The following is a 13,526-nucleotide window of genomic DNA, read 5'->3' as shown; positions in this document are numbered from 1 at the left end:
CTACGTATTCAAAATACGAGTTTTCTCAAATATAAATTATTATTATTATATATTAGCATACTGTGCATATTTAGGCGTTGGTTAGGTTAGGTGTTTAGGTTCTGTTGGCGATTATTTGTATTTTGTAGTATGTGAGTGAAGCATTTACAGAGTTGTGGTTCGAACAAAAATCGTCAGAGAAGCTCATGTTCCGGAAGTGTTCGGACGTCATCAGTTGTGAGTCGTGTGTAAACAGTTTTTCATTCATAAACACCTGGGGGTTTGGTGGGTACATGGAAAGGACTTTGGCCTTTGTTTATGAGGACGGGCTGCAGTCAGACGTTATGGTCGCTACTTCGAAACATCAACAAGGTTTCAGTGTGAAGTTGAATGAGGGCATGACGAGGCTACTGAACATGTCTTGAAGGTGCTGTGATAAAAACTTGCCTAGCCTCTTCAACACAAACACAACTGGCAACTTTAAACAAAGTGAGTTACTGACAGCCGATAACTAATCATATACAAAAACACAAGAATGCGAGCGTCTCATTCGTTGACATTTAGACGCCAGACTTCTGCACAAACTTTTCACAGCCATATTTAGTCAACATTTCGACCAAGTGCATGACAACCATAAATTTACAATCAATAAATGCTGAAGTCAACACATTATGTCAGTGGAGGACAGACAGCCGACATTCAGTACCATCCACCCGACACTTAAGGGTAGCGCCAGCTTATCTTATCTTATCCTGTTATCAGTTGAATCAATAATAATGAAAAACTTCATGACAATTTTGAGGATTAGACTATCCCTTTTACCCTATGTCACTAATCATTAAGTTCCTTACATTCTCTGTCGCATGACTAACAAATATATACAGCATGACTAATATATATTATTATATACAGTATATATTATACAATACGTAACATGCCACTTAAGTACCCTTAAGTAATGTGCCAGTTGAGAACCCTTGAGGCCTGTCGCAGCCCATAAACGCAACAACTCGCGGTGCATCATGTGAATTGCTTGCAAGGTTGCAGAGGATGTAACAGCCTAAGAAGCTTTACTTTAAGAATCAAAACATACTTCGCAATGTGCTGGTTTACGAGCAAGTATTGCCACGCTCCTTTTCTCTTGGCAGACTAGAAAAACTGGTCACATGACTTACAAGCACGAGTTCAAAAAAAAAAAATGGTGCCTGGCAAAAAATATTATTACAAAATACCGAGCACAGCACTTGGTATCCCTTGACATTATATGTGGCTACATATTCATACTGTATTACATATGTTGTCCGCAACACCATACGTCTGGCAGTCGGGAATTCAGAGTTCGACCGGAGTTAAGCAATATTGGTCTAACTCACCTTGGCTCTCCTACGTCGAGTTGATATGTATCACTGCAGCGATAAGCTTACGTATACCTTAATCACAAGCACAAAAGAATTATTATGCACCACTTGATATATCACTGCCAGCGACACCAGAAATGTTTAGCTTCACATACACACGACCTTCCACCACGGTTTGTCTCTCACTACTAACTCTAATTCTTCTTGTTGTGATCATGTGACAAGGGTGGGCATGACGCAAGCAGAAAATCGTGAGCTCCTATTGGCCAGCGCTGACGCCAAATACGATGAACCAATCACGAGGGATCTTACGGGGGTGTGTTGTGTTTACGTGTGAGTTGCAACTGCAGAAGAGTTTATTATTTATGTGTAATACTACCTGTTCATATACTAAGATATAAAACCAGATATACAGCGAAGATATTTATTAACACACAGCATGTCAAAGTTATAAAAATAATAGGAACAGAATAAAAGAAAAACAAATAGAGGAATTTAACATCGCTGGCTCTTGCTGTCACTTCTGAGAATGCCAACCCACAACGCACACACGAACACACATACATGGGAGGCTACCATGCGCTGTTGCCAAGCGTCACGTAATAAACCATCAATGAATTGTATGTAATTACTTATCCTTTGGCAACGGTACATATGTATATATAAATATACACATCAGTTATTGAAATACTACCAAAACGTAAACCAATTTATGGAGATGTACAAGTCCTGAAGTGTTTGGCAACAATGTAGAACCGGATTGCATCAGTTCACATCGGGCTCGGTGCAGCCAAACACAGACACGTGTGATCCCCACAATAACAAAACCCAAATGTACCAATATGGAGGACGGTATTTCCTTCCAATCTTGCCTTATCTTGGCGATGGTACTGGAATTTCCTGTAGTTGGTAAGCTAAGGTAATGATTAGCGCTAAGCTATTACGACTTTGTAGCTTCTATAGCCTTGTCTCTTTTTCTCTGAATGTAATCTTCAACTAATATTTACCGTGGATATTATATCTAATAAAACAGGATGACTTAGGGTAATGCATATATATACAAGAGCTCAGGTGGGTATTACACACGATACGGAATGGTAATGAATGCCAAGTTCAGAATTTTCGAGCTAGCACTGCTGACCCTAAATCCACCTTTCTCTCTCTCTCTCTCTCTCTCTCTCTCTCTCTCTCTCTCTCTCTCTCTCTCTCTCTCTCTCTCTCTCTCTCTCTCTCTCTTTCCCTGCCAGCCCATCGCACCTCACCTTGACACATACCCCACCCATACGCACACATATATAAATATGTATATATATATATATAACAATATATATGTATGTAACATATATATAAATATGTATGTGTATACATATGTATGTATCTTGGTCATCACACACAAACACACACACACACAAACACCACCAACATTCTCAGGGAAATTGACAAGGTGGACAAAGACAAACTCTTCAGCACGGGTAGAACACGAACAAGGGGACACAGGTGGAAACTTAGTACCCACATGAGCCACAGAGACGTTAGAAAGAACTTTTTCAGTGTCAGAGTAGTTAGTAGATGAATGCACTAGGAAGTGATGTGGTGGAGGCTGACTCCATACACAGTTTCAAATGTAGATATGATAGAGCCCAGTAGGCTCAGGAATCTGTACACCAGTTGATTGACAGTTGAGAGGCGGGACCAAAGAGCTAGAGCTCAACCCCCGCAAGCACAATTAGGTGAGTACACATAAGGATAGTTTATTTAACACGGGTGGGACACGAACAAGGGGACACAGGTGGGAACTTCGTACCCAAACGAGACACAGAGACATTATAAATAATTTTTTGGCAGAGTAGTCAACAGATGGAATGCATTAGGCAGTGATGTGGTGGAGACAGATTCCATACACAGTTTCAAATGTAGATATAATAGAGCCCAGTAGGCTCAGGAACCTGTTGATTGACAATACTTGACTATACTAGTTGAGAGGCGGGCCCAAAGAGCCGTAGCTCAACCCCCCGCAACTAAGTGAACTAAGTGAACTAGGTGGATACACACACCAGATAAACAACTCAGCTGGAAGCCAAATTCGAGGAATAACAAAGAGAAAACGAAGGCTGGGGAGAAAGAGAGAAAGCAAGAGGAGGGGGAGAAGTGAGTCCTGCCAAGTCGTGTAGGTGGGTTGAGATGAGAGGTGGAGGTTGCTATGGTAACTAAGCCGGGGAGGAGGGGGGGGGGGAAGAGAGCATGGGGAGGGGGGATAAAGACACACACACGTGACCTTCAAGCCCATCCACACATTCGCACGCACACACACACACACGCTCGCCCACGTGTCTTCTCCCATATGCAGGTCGGCGTTCAATCCCCGACTGTACACAAGTGGTTGGCCACTATCCCTCCCTCCACCGTCCCAACCCAAGTCCTTATCCTGACCCCTTCCCAGTGCTATAATAGTCGTAACGACTTGGCCCATTCTCCTGATAGTTCCTTTCCCTTCCTCCTAGTCTGTTACAAGTGGTGTTAAGTAACTCTGACACGCCAGTACATAACACCTCTCCTCACTGGTGTCAGAGTTCACATATATATTATGTATTATCTCTACATAATATGTACATAATGTATATAATAGCCAGTCTCTCTCTCTCTCTCTCTCTCTCTCTCTCTCTCTCTCTCTCTCTCTCTCTCTCTCTCTCTCTCTCTCTCTCTCTCTCTCTCTCTCTGTTAATTTATCACGAAGCACTGAACAAAATGCTAAAAACTCTTTTAAAAGCATAACCCTGAGTTCAGACCTCATGAAAATCGCAGGAGGGTCGTTATGGATGCCGATATTTCTCAAAGGATGGTATTAGGGGCGGATCCCAAGTGGCCTATGACACGCACATACCGCCCCCCAACCCCGGCAATGTGTCATCTTAAGACATTTGGGTGAGGCTGGCCCCTAGCATCTGGCTAGGGGCCAGGACGCTAGGGGCCCCATACCCATCCAGTTGGTCCGTCTAATTACCCAAAACTACCTAAATCTACTCAAAGCTACCCAAATCTACTCAAGCTACCCAAAGCTTTCAAACATTACGTAAGTAATGAAGAAATATTATATATTTACTCACTATAATGTTGGCGGTGAATGTAGAACATGAAAAAAACATAATTTTCACTCTGAAATAATACCATTTTATAGCGAAATTAGACGAAACTAAGTGGCAGGTGACGCCAGAGGAAGTCGACGATCCAAGCGACAATCTTGTGGCTTTGGGGAATTAGATGAACCCAATTTCGTTATTAAATGGTATTATTTCAGAGAAAAAATATGTTTATTAATGTTCTACATTCAGCACCAACATTATAGTGAGTAAATATATCATAGTTCTTCATTGCTTATGTAATGCTAAGAGACTTTGGGTATCTTTGAGTAGCTTTGGAAAGGTTTGGGTATCTTTGTGTAGCTTTGGGATGCTTTGGGTATCTTTGTGTAGCTTTGGGATGGTTTGGGTATCTTTGTGTAGTTTTGGGATGGTTTGGGTATCTTTGAGTAGCTTTGGGTATCTTTGAGTAGCTTTTGGGATGCTTTAAGTATCTTTGAGCAGCTTTGGGATGCTTTGGGTAAATAAACAAACCGTCTACACTTGCTATACCTGCCGTACAAGGTGGTGGAGGCCAAAACTGTCAATAGTTTCAAGGCGTTATACGACAAAGAGTTCTGGGAAGACGGGACACCACGAGCGTGGCTCTCATCCTGCAACTACACTTAGGTAATCACACACGGGAGATAAACAAGCAAGCACGTGTTGGACCGACACATCAATGAGTGTTTTGTGAAGTGATAAACAAAGCTGGAAGCAAGAAATGTCGTGAAATGTAAAACTTTTATTTTTCTGTGAAGACAATTCGAGGTGTAGACTAGAGTGGTTCGTGTAGCGGGTGGGAAGGGTCGGGGTTGACCTGACCATGACCTCAATGACCACCAGTCAGGTCATAACAAGACAACACACACACACACACACACACACACACACACACACACACACACACACACACACACTAATTATGGGAGACTTCAACCATGGGAAGATAGATTGGAAGAACAGAGACCCGCATGGAGGACCAGAAACATGGAGAGCTAAGCTGCTGGACGTGGCAACAAGAAACTTTCTAAGCCAGCACACCAAAGAACCAACAAGAATGAGAGGAGAAGATGAACCAGCAATGCTTGATTTGATATTTACCCTAAATGAATGGGATATAAGGGAAGTTAAGATGGAAGCGCCCTTGGGAATGAGTGACCACAGTGTATTGAATTTTGAGTACCTGGTAGAGCTAGGACTTATCTCTCCCCAAAAAGAACTAGGAATCAAAAGGCTGGCATACCGAAAGGGGAATTATGAACAGATGAGAAGTTTCCTAAGTGAAATACCTTGGGACACAGACCTCAGAGACAAGTCTGTACAGGGTATGATGGACTATGTTACCCAAAAGTGTCAGGAGGCAGTAAACAGGTTCATCCCGGCCCAAAGGGAAAAATCCGAGAAGCAACAGAAGAATCCATGGTATAATAGGGCATGTATGGAAGCGAAGAAACTGAACAAAAAGGCGTGGAGGAACTTCCGGAATAACAGAACACCAGAAAGCAGAGAGAGATACCAGAGAACCAGGAATGAGTACGTCAGGGTGAGAAGAGAAGCAGAGAAAAATTTTGAAAATGATATAGCAAACAAAGCCAAGACCGAACCAAAGCTACTCCACAGTCACATCAGAAGGAAAACAACAGTGAAAGAACAGGTATTGAAACTTAGAACAGGCGAGGACAGGTATACAGAGAATGACAGAGAGGTGTGTGAGGAACTCAACAAGAGGTTCCAGGAGGTCTTCACAATAGAACAGGGTGAGGTCACTGTGTTAGGAGAAAGGGAGGTAAACCAGGCGGCCTTGGAGGAGTTCGAAATTACGAGAGAGGAGGTCAATAGACACCTGCTGGATCTGGATGTTAGAAAGGCTGTTGGTCCAGATGGGATCTCACCATGGGTACTGAAAGAGTGTGCAGAGGCACTTTGCCTGCCACTCTCCATAGTGTATAGTAAGTCACTAGAGACGGGAGACCTACCAGAAATATGGAAGACGGCGAATGTGGTCCCAATATACAAAAAGGGCGACAGACAAGAGGCACTGAACTACAGGCCAGTGTCCTTGACTTGTATACCATGCAAGGTGATGGAGAAGATCGTGAGAAAAAACCTGGTAACACATCTGGAGAGAAGGGACTTCGTGACAAATCGCCAACATGGATTCAGGGAGGGTAAATCTTGCCTTACAGGCTTGATAGAATTCTACGATCAGGTGACACAGATTAAGCAAGAAAGAGAGGGCTGGGCGGACTGCATTTTCTTGGATTGTCGGAAAGCCTTTGACACAGTACCGCATAAGAGGCTGGTACATAAGCTGGAGAGACAGGCAGGTGTAGCTGGTAAGGTGCTCCAGTGGATAAGGGAGTATCTAAGCAATAGGAAGCAGAGAGTTACGGTGAGGGGTGAGACCTCCGATTGGCGTGAAGTCACCAGTGGAGTCCCACAGGGCTCTGTACTCGGTCCTATCTTGTTTCTGATATATGTAAATGATCTCCCGGAGGGTATCGATTCATTTCTCTCAATGTTTGCGGACGATGCTAAAATTATGAGAAGGATTAAAACAGAAGAGGACTTTTTGAGGCTTCAAGAAGACCTAGACAAGCTGAAGGAATGGTCGAACAAATGGTTGTTAGAGTTTAACCCAACCAAATGTAATGTAATGAAGATAGGTGTAGGGAGCAAGAGGCCAGATACAAGGTATCATCTGGGAGAGGAAATTCTTCAGGAGTCAGAGAAGGAAAAAGACTTGGGGGTTGATATCACGCCAGACCTGTCTCCTGCAGCACATATCAAGCGGATAACATCAGCGGCATATGCCAGGCTGGCCAACATACGAACGGCATTCAGAAACTTGTGTAAAGAATCATTCAAAACTTTGTATACCACATATGTCAGGCCAATCCTGGAGTATGCAGCCCCAGCATGGAGTCCATATCTAGTCAAGGATAAGACTAAACTGGAAAAGGTTCAAAGGTTTGCCACCAGACTAGTACCCGAGCTGAGAGGTATGAGCTACGAGGAGAGACTACGGGAATTAAACCTCACTTCGCTGGAAGACAGAAGAGTTAGGGGGGACATGATCACCACATTCAAGATTCTGAAGGGGATTGATAGGGTAGATAAAGACAGTCTATTTAACACAAGGGGCACACGTACTAGGGGACACAGGTGGAAACTGAGTGCCCAAATGAGCCACAGAGATATTAGAAAGAACTTTTTTAGTGTCAGAGTGGTTGACAAATGGAATGCATTAGGAAGTGATGTGGTGGAGGCTGACTCCATACACAGTTTCAAGTGTAGATATGACAGAGCCCGATAGGCTCAGGAATCTGTACACCTGTTGATTGACGGTTGAGAGGCGGGACCAAAGAGCCAGAGCTCAACCCCCGCAAACACAACTAGGTGAGTACAACTAGGTGAGTACACACACACACATTAGGCTGTGATGTGGTGGAGGCTGACTCCATACACAGTTTCAAGTGTAGATATGATAAGAGCCAATAGGCTCAGGAATCTGTACACCTGTTGACTGACGGTTGAGAGGCGGGACCAAAGAGCCAGAGCTCAACCCCCGCAAACACAACTAGGTGAGTACTAGGTGAGTACACACACACACACATCCAACGTGAAGTTTCAGGTTCTGGCCCAAAAGAGCTACAGGGCTGAATCACTTCATTAAACTCTCGTGTTCGATAGCCTCATAATGCACCCAAAATGTGCCAGTGTATGCTACTGAACACCCTTGCCCGAAACGCTATGCGTACTAGTGGCTTTAGGTATTGTATGTACTAGCTCTATCTATAAATCAATCAGAATGTTTGTAACTGCATCTATGTATGTACTTTTCTGAATAAAATATTATTATTATTACATGGGTCTGTATGACTAACCATCCTGCGAGATGGGAAACTTTTAGTATCACGAAGCTAGTTTGTTGACGCACTCTGTACTCCCCTTCACATACTCCAGGGCCGCTGCACAAATGCACAAGAGAAGCCTGGCAGTGGAGCTCGGGGAGGAAGTCATTGTACAAAAGCAGAGTTCCTTCAGGAGTGGAAAGTTATGCAGGAATAAATGCATAAAGAAATCAGAATTTTCAAGAGACGACCCTGAAAATGGGGACACACGGGCACAAGCAGTTAAACAAAAAATAAGAGTTGAGAGAAAAACGGCAGATGATGCTGTGCAAACAGCAGACTCCGAAAACCTGACGGAGCAGACAAGGAGGATAATCCAAGCAGAGACAGACGACGGAGTCTTCACGGCCTTCCAGACACAACACAGGAAGTCAAGGCTGAAGACTTGCATGAAGAAATCCACACACAAGGTTCCCCTTGCGGAGGTTGAGCTTTGGCTCTTTGGTCCCGCCTCTCAACTGGTGTACAGATTCCTGAGCCTACTGGGCTCTACCATATCTACACTTGAAACTGTGTATGGAGTCAGCCTCCACCACATCACTGCCTAATGCATTCCACCTGTTAACTACTCTGACACTGAACAAATTCTTTCTAATGGCTCTGTGACTTATTTGGGTACTCATTTTCCACCTGTGTCCCCTTGTTCGTGTTCCACCCGTGCCAACTAGTTTGTCTTTGTCCACCCTGCCAATTCCTCTGAGAATTTTGTAGGTGGTGATCATGTCTCCCCTTATTCTTCTGTCTTCCAGGGACGTGAGGTTTAATTCCCATACAAGGCTGAGAGACTTGGTAGAAGTTTACAGACTGAGTTCATATGCAACTGCACAGCAACATGGGAAAATTAGACCACTAAAACTGGTATTTGTGAATGAGATGTAACCAAGGACCTATATTGGGAGCCGGTCGGCCGAGCGGACAGCACACTGGACTTATGATCCTGTGGTCCCGGGTTCGATCCCGGACGCCGGCGAGAAACAATGGGCAGAGTTTCTTTCACCCCTATGCCCGTGTTACCTAGCAGTAAAATAGGTACCTGGGTGTTAGTCAGCTGTCACGGGCTGCTTCCTGGGGGTGGAGGCCTGGTTGAGGACCGGGCCGCGGGGACACTAAAGCCCCGAAATCATCTCAAGATAACCTCAAGATACAAGGATCCGGACGAGATGAACAGGTGACCTGAGACATATGGAAAGCTATAGAAAGGTATACCTTGAACTTGACGTGAATAAAGCTGAAATAAAGAGAAAAATAGAACAGGGAACGGAAAGAGCAAGGCGGGATAGGAGAGAGGGAGATAATAGAGGGAGATAATGTATGACATCCCACACCATATCCCAGCAGCCTAAGGAGCAACCAGTCCAAAGTAATGGGTTGAGGAGGAGGAGGCAGGCGTCTGATGGCTTACAACAACAGTCTGGGAGACCTACAGATACCACCAGTAACCACTGTTGTCAACAAGAAAGTAACCCAGGCTCCACACACCTATATCCTTCTCCCAGCCAAGCCTAACTAGTGACAGGATGAACAACCCAGCGGGTTTTCTACCTATTGGGGAGTGTAGTACATGCTGCTATGGCGGTGTGTCCACTCACAAGATGAGTGGTGCTGCCCAATACTGTCACTATGGCGGTGTGTTCACTCACAAGATGAGTGGCGCTGCCCAATACTGTCACTATGGCGGTGTGTTCACTCACAAGATGAGTGGCGCTGCCCAATACTGTCACTATGGCGGTGTGTCCACTCACAAGATGAGTGGCGCTGCCCAATACTGTCACTATGGCGGTGTGTCCACTCACAAGATGAGTGGCGCTGCCCAATACTGTCACTATGGCGGTGTGTCCACTCACAAGATGAGTGGCGCTGCCCAATAAACTCGCCCCTCGGGGCAAAATTTAAATTTAAGCCTAACTACCTGCCAACGTCCACCTTCTATCCCGCCTATCCCCTCTCTCTCACACTCCACAACTATTCGTTCTGTACCTCACCAGACCCACAGCATATATCCAAGCCTACTCCCAACCAACAACCCCCCCCCCTTCCCATCCCTCCCTTACTAATTACTACCCTATCCACCACTCCCTCACTCCCCTCCACCCCCAGGCCCTCTCCTCCACCTATCCTCAGGCTCTTTCCATATCTTCTACCTCACCTACCCCCTGAACCCACCCAGAACACCGCCCTAATCTGGGAGCTGCCCTACACTGAACAGTTTTGAAATTTAAATAAGTTTACTGAGGTATAAATATACACAAAGGGATGAGGTAGCTCAAGCTATATTATATATATATATATATATATATATATATATATATATATATATATATATATATATATATATATATATATATATATAATACAAACAATAATCATATTACCGAACATTCTGAATTATAATCATATACATTTCTTGAGAACAGATTATAATAATAATAATAATAATTTTTATTTAGGCAAAGGTACATACATAAAGAGATTTTACAAAGTTTGTTGGCTTTATAGATAGAGCTAGTACATACAATGCCTAAAGCCACTATTACGCAAAGCGTTTCGGGCAGGGAAGGCCTCATCAGTGAAGGCCTCTCATAACCTTCAACCTCTCATTAGAAATAGGGGAAGTACCTGACATTTGGAAAGTAGCAAATTCAACTGTCAGACATCCCAGTAAACACTGATAGGTGAGGTCCTTCTGGTACTGGCGGGGAATGTTGAGTTCCCCGCCACTTTCTCCTGGATGTCTGTCTGGTACACTGTATAAATACCTTGAGCGCCGGCGCTAGGCTCTCGTCTCCTAATATTTCTCGTATACACCGAAGCAGGGGGGTGGAAATAGCCTAAGCTACTCTATCCCTTTGAGATGTATTTCTTTCTTGTCTCAATAAACATACTTGTACACTGAGGTGGACCTAGTTGCTTCTTGGTGTATATATCCTGAGATATCATGTTAATCTTGGACTAGGTTCAGGATTAAAGTATATTTTCTGGTTGGTGAGTGAGTTCTTTAAGCCCAGTTTGATAGGCGTTAGGCCCACCACCAAATCTACCTGGAGATTCGGGATGGAAAAAACAGTTGAGCATCGGAGTTGCTGAATCTTTGGTGAGTGACGGACACCGCCTTGACCACTACCTAAGGGAATCTGAACATCTAAAAGTCATTTCAAATATATGTAGAATAATAAACCCCCACATTGTATGAGTTAGGAAAATACTATTTGTCAAATATAGATTCTGTTCTTAAAAGATTTCCCCATTTTTTGCACCCGCAAGATAACGTAAATTTTAGGAGTTGGCAACTGTTAATCTTCTTGTTTGATAAGCTGTTCACTTGAGACAGTTAAGCAAGTCCCAGCTGTGTCTGGGTACAAGTGACAGGAATGAACAACCCAGCGGGTTTTCTTCCTATTGGGGAGTGTTGTACATGCTGCTATGGCGGTGTGTCCGCTCACAAGATGAGCGGCGCTGCCCCTCGGGCCAATTTTTATTTTTATTTACTAAACCTTTTACCACATTTTGTTACAGAGGTAAAACTAAACATATTGAATATTGTAGATAAAGTTTTTTCTGAATCCACATCTTAAATTGTCATTAAATGCACACCATGTTTCTCAGTGTTCTAAAGTATAAGGAAATACTCGCCCTGCTGAATAGTCCATGATGGGCTTAAGAATTACCGGTACTTAATCTGTTATTTTATGCCCATCCTAGTCTAGTTGGTAGGGCATAAGAGTGCCTGAAGATTCCAGACACGCGGGTTCGATCCTACAGTAGGGCTTCAATGTTTCATAGTTGTCACGTTCTGGTAGTAACAGGAGCAGATGACCGCCGTCTCATCTTAGCAAGCTTCCAGCTTTTTTTTTTCTCTCCTATAGGTCATTTTAAGCCTTACCTTGCTGGGTTTTCCTCAAACACAATCTTCTAATCAGTTTACAACCAAGTGCACAATTACTGCCAAAAGGCGAATGGCTTATAATCAGCGATCAGTGCCCGAGCGTACACCGCTCCTGTGCCAGGTAAGTTCACTACGGGCTCACCATAGCCCGTGCTACTTGCCCCGCTCCTGTGCCAGTAAGTCCACTACGGGCTCACCATAGCCCGTGCTACTTGCCCCGCTCCGGTGCCAGGTAAGTCCACTACGGGCTCACCATAGCCCGTGCTACTTGCCCCGCTCCTGTGCCAGGTAAGTCCACTACGGGCTCACCATAGCCCGTGCTACTTGCCCCGCTCCGGTGCCAGGTAAGTCCACTACGGGCTCACCATAGCCCGTGCTACTTGCCCCGCTCCTGTGCCAGGTAAGTCCACTACGGGCTCACCATAGCCCGTGCTACTTGCCCCGCTCCTGTGCCAGGTAAGTCCACTACGGGCTCACCATAGCCCGTGCTACTTGCCCCGCTCCTGTGCCAGGTAAGTCCACTACGGGCTCACCATAGCCCGTGCTACTTGCCCCGCTCCTGTGCCAGGTAAGTTACGGGCTCACCATAGCCCGTGCTACTTGCCCCGCTCCTGTGCCAGGTAAGTTACGGGCTCACCATAGCCCGTGCTACTTGCCCCGCTCCTGTGCCAGGTAAGTTCACTACGGGCTCACCATAGCCCGTGCTACTTGCCCCGCTCCGGTGCCAGGTAAGTTAGGGGGCTCACCATAGCCCGTGCTACTTGGAACTTGTTCTGAGTAGCTGAATCTATAACAACAACAACCCGAGCGTACTTCCCTGACCAAGGCTCGAACCCAGGACAGGAACGCACTCAAGGATGCTGGTCAAGTACTCAAGGATAGGAAGTGGAAAATACCACTGCATATCCTGGAGAACTTACAATAAAAGATGCCTGTCTCTGAGGCTTATAGGTCACTTGGTTTATAAATACAAAACGAAAAAATATACAAGTTATTGTATATTTTTATTGTATATTTAATATACAATGGAGATTTCGAGGTGGGAGATGTTGAATGTTGAGCAACCCGTTCTCGCAAATTTAATAAGTCAATATTGACTTATTAAATATGTGCATAGGTGACATACTTAACATAATAGATACTCTTAAAAAGATTCATAGAAAACACCGACCTTACCTAACCTACTTAGTATATTAAGATAAGCATCTTATTGCTTCGTAATTACAATTATTACCTAACCTATAATAGGTATAGGTTAAGTAATAATTGTAAT

At 44.3% G+C, this 13,526-nt stretch overlaps 1 protein-coding gene across 7 annotated transcripts in view; it reads right to left on the bottom strand.

Moving 5' to 3' along the window:
* The window catches only part of LOC138349498 (protein CREBRF homolog), a 156,477-nt gene that overhangs the window by 58,988 nt on the left and 83,963 nt on the right, over nucleotides 1-13,526 (bottom strand). For 4 of the 7 annotated variants that reach the window (XM_069314833.1, XM_069314839.1, XM_069314837.1 and 1 more), the window contains exon 1: nucleotides 1,353-1,540. The exons of the other annotated variants lie outside the window; for them this stretch is intronic. The gene's annotated coding sequence lies outside the window, so the exon portion shown is untranslated. Of the gene's footprint in view, nucleotides 1-1,352; nucleotides 1,541-13,526 lie in introns of those variants that run through there. 7 annotated transcript variants of the gene reach the window in all.

Source organism: Procambarus clarkii, chromosome 80 (assembly GCF_040958095.1).
Source record: "Procambarus clarkii isolate CNS0578487 chromosome 80, FALCON_Pclarkii_2.0, whole genome shotgun sequence".
In the NCBI taxonomy this organism is placed as follows: Eukaryota; Metazoa; Arthropoda; class Malacostraca; order Decapoda; family Cambaridae; genus Procambarus; species Procambarus clarkii.
This window is presented reverse-complemented; position numbering and strand designations above follow the sequence as displayed.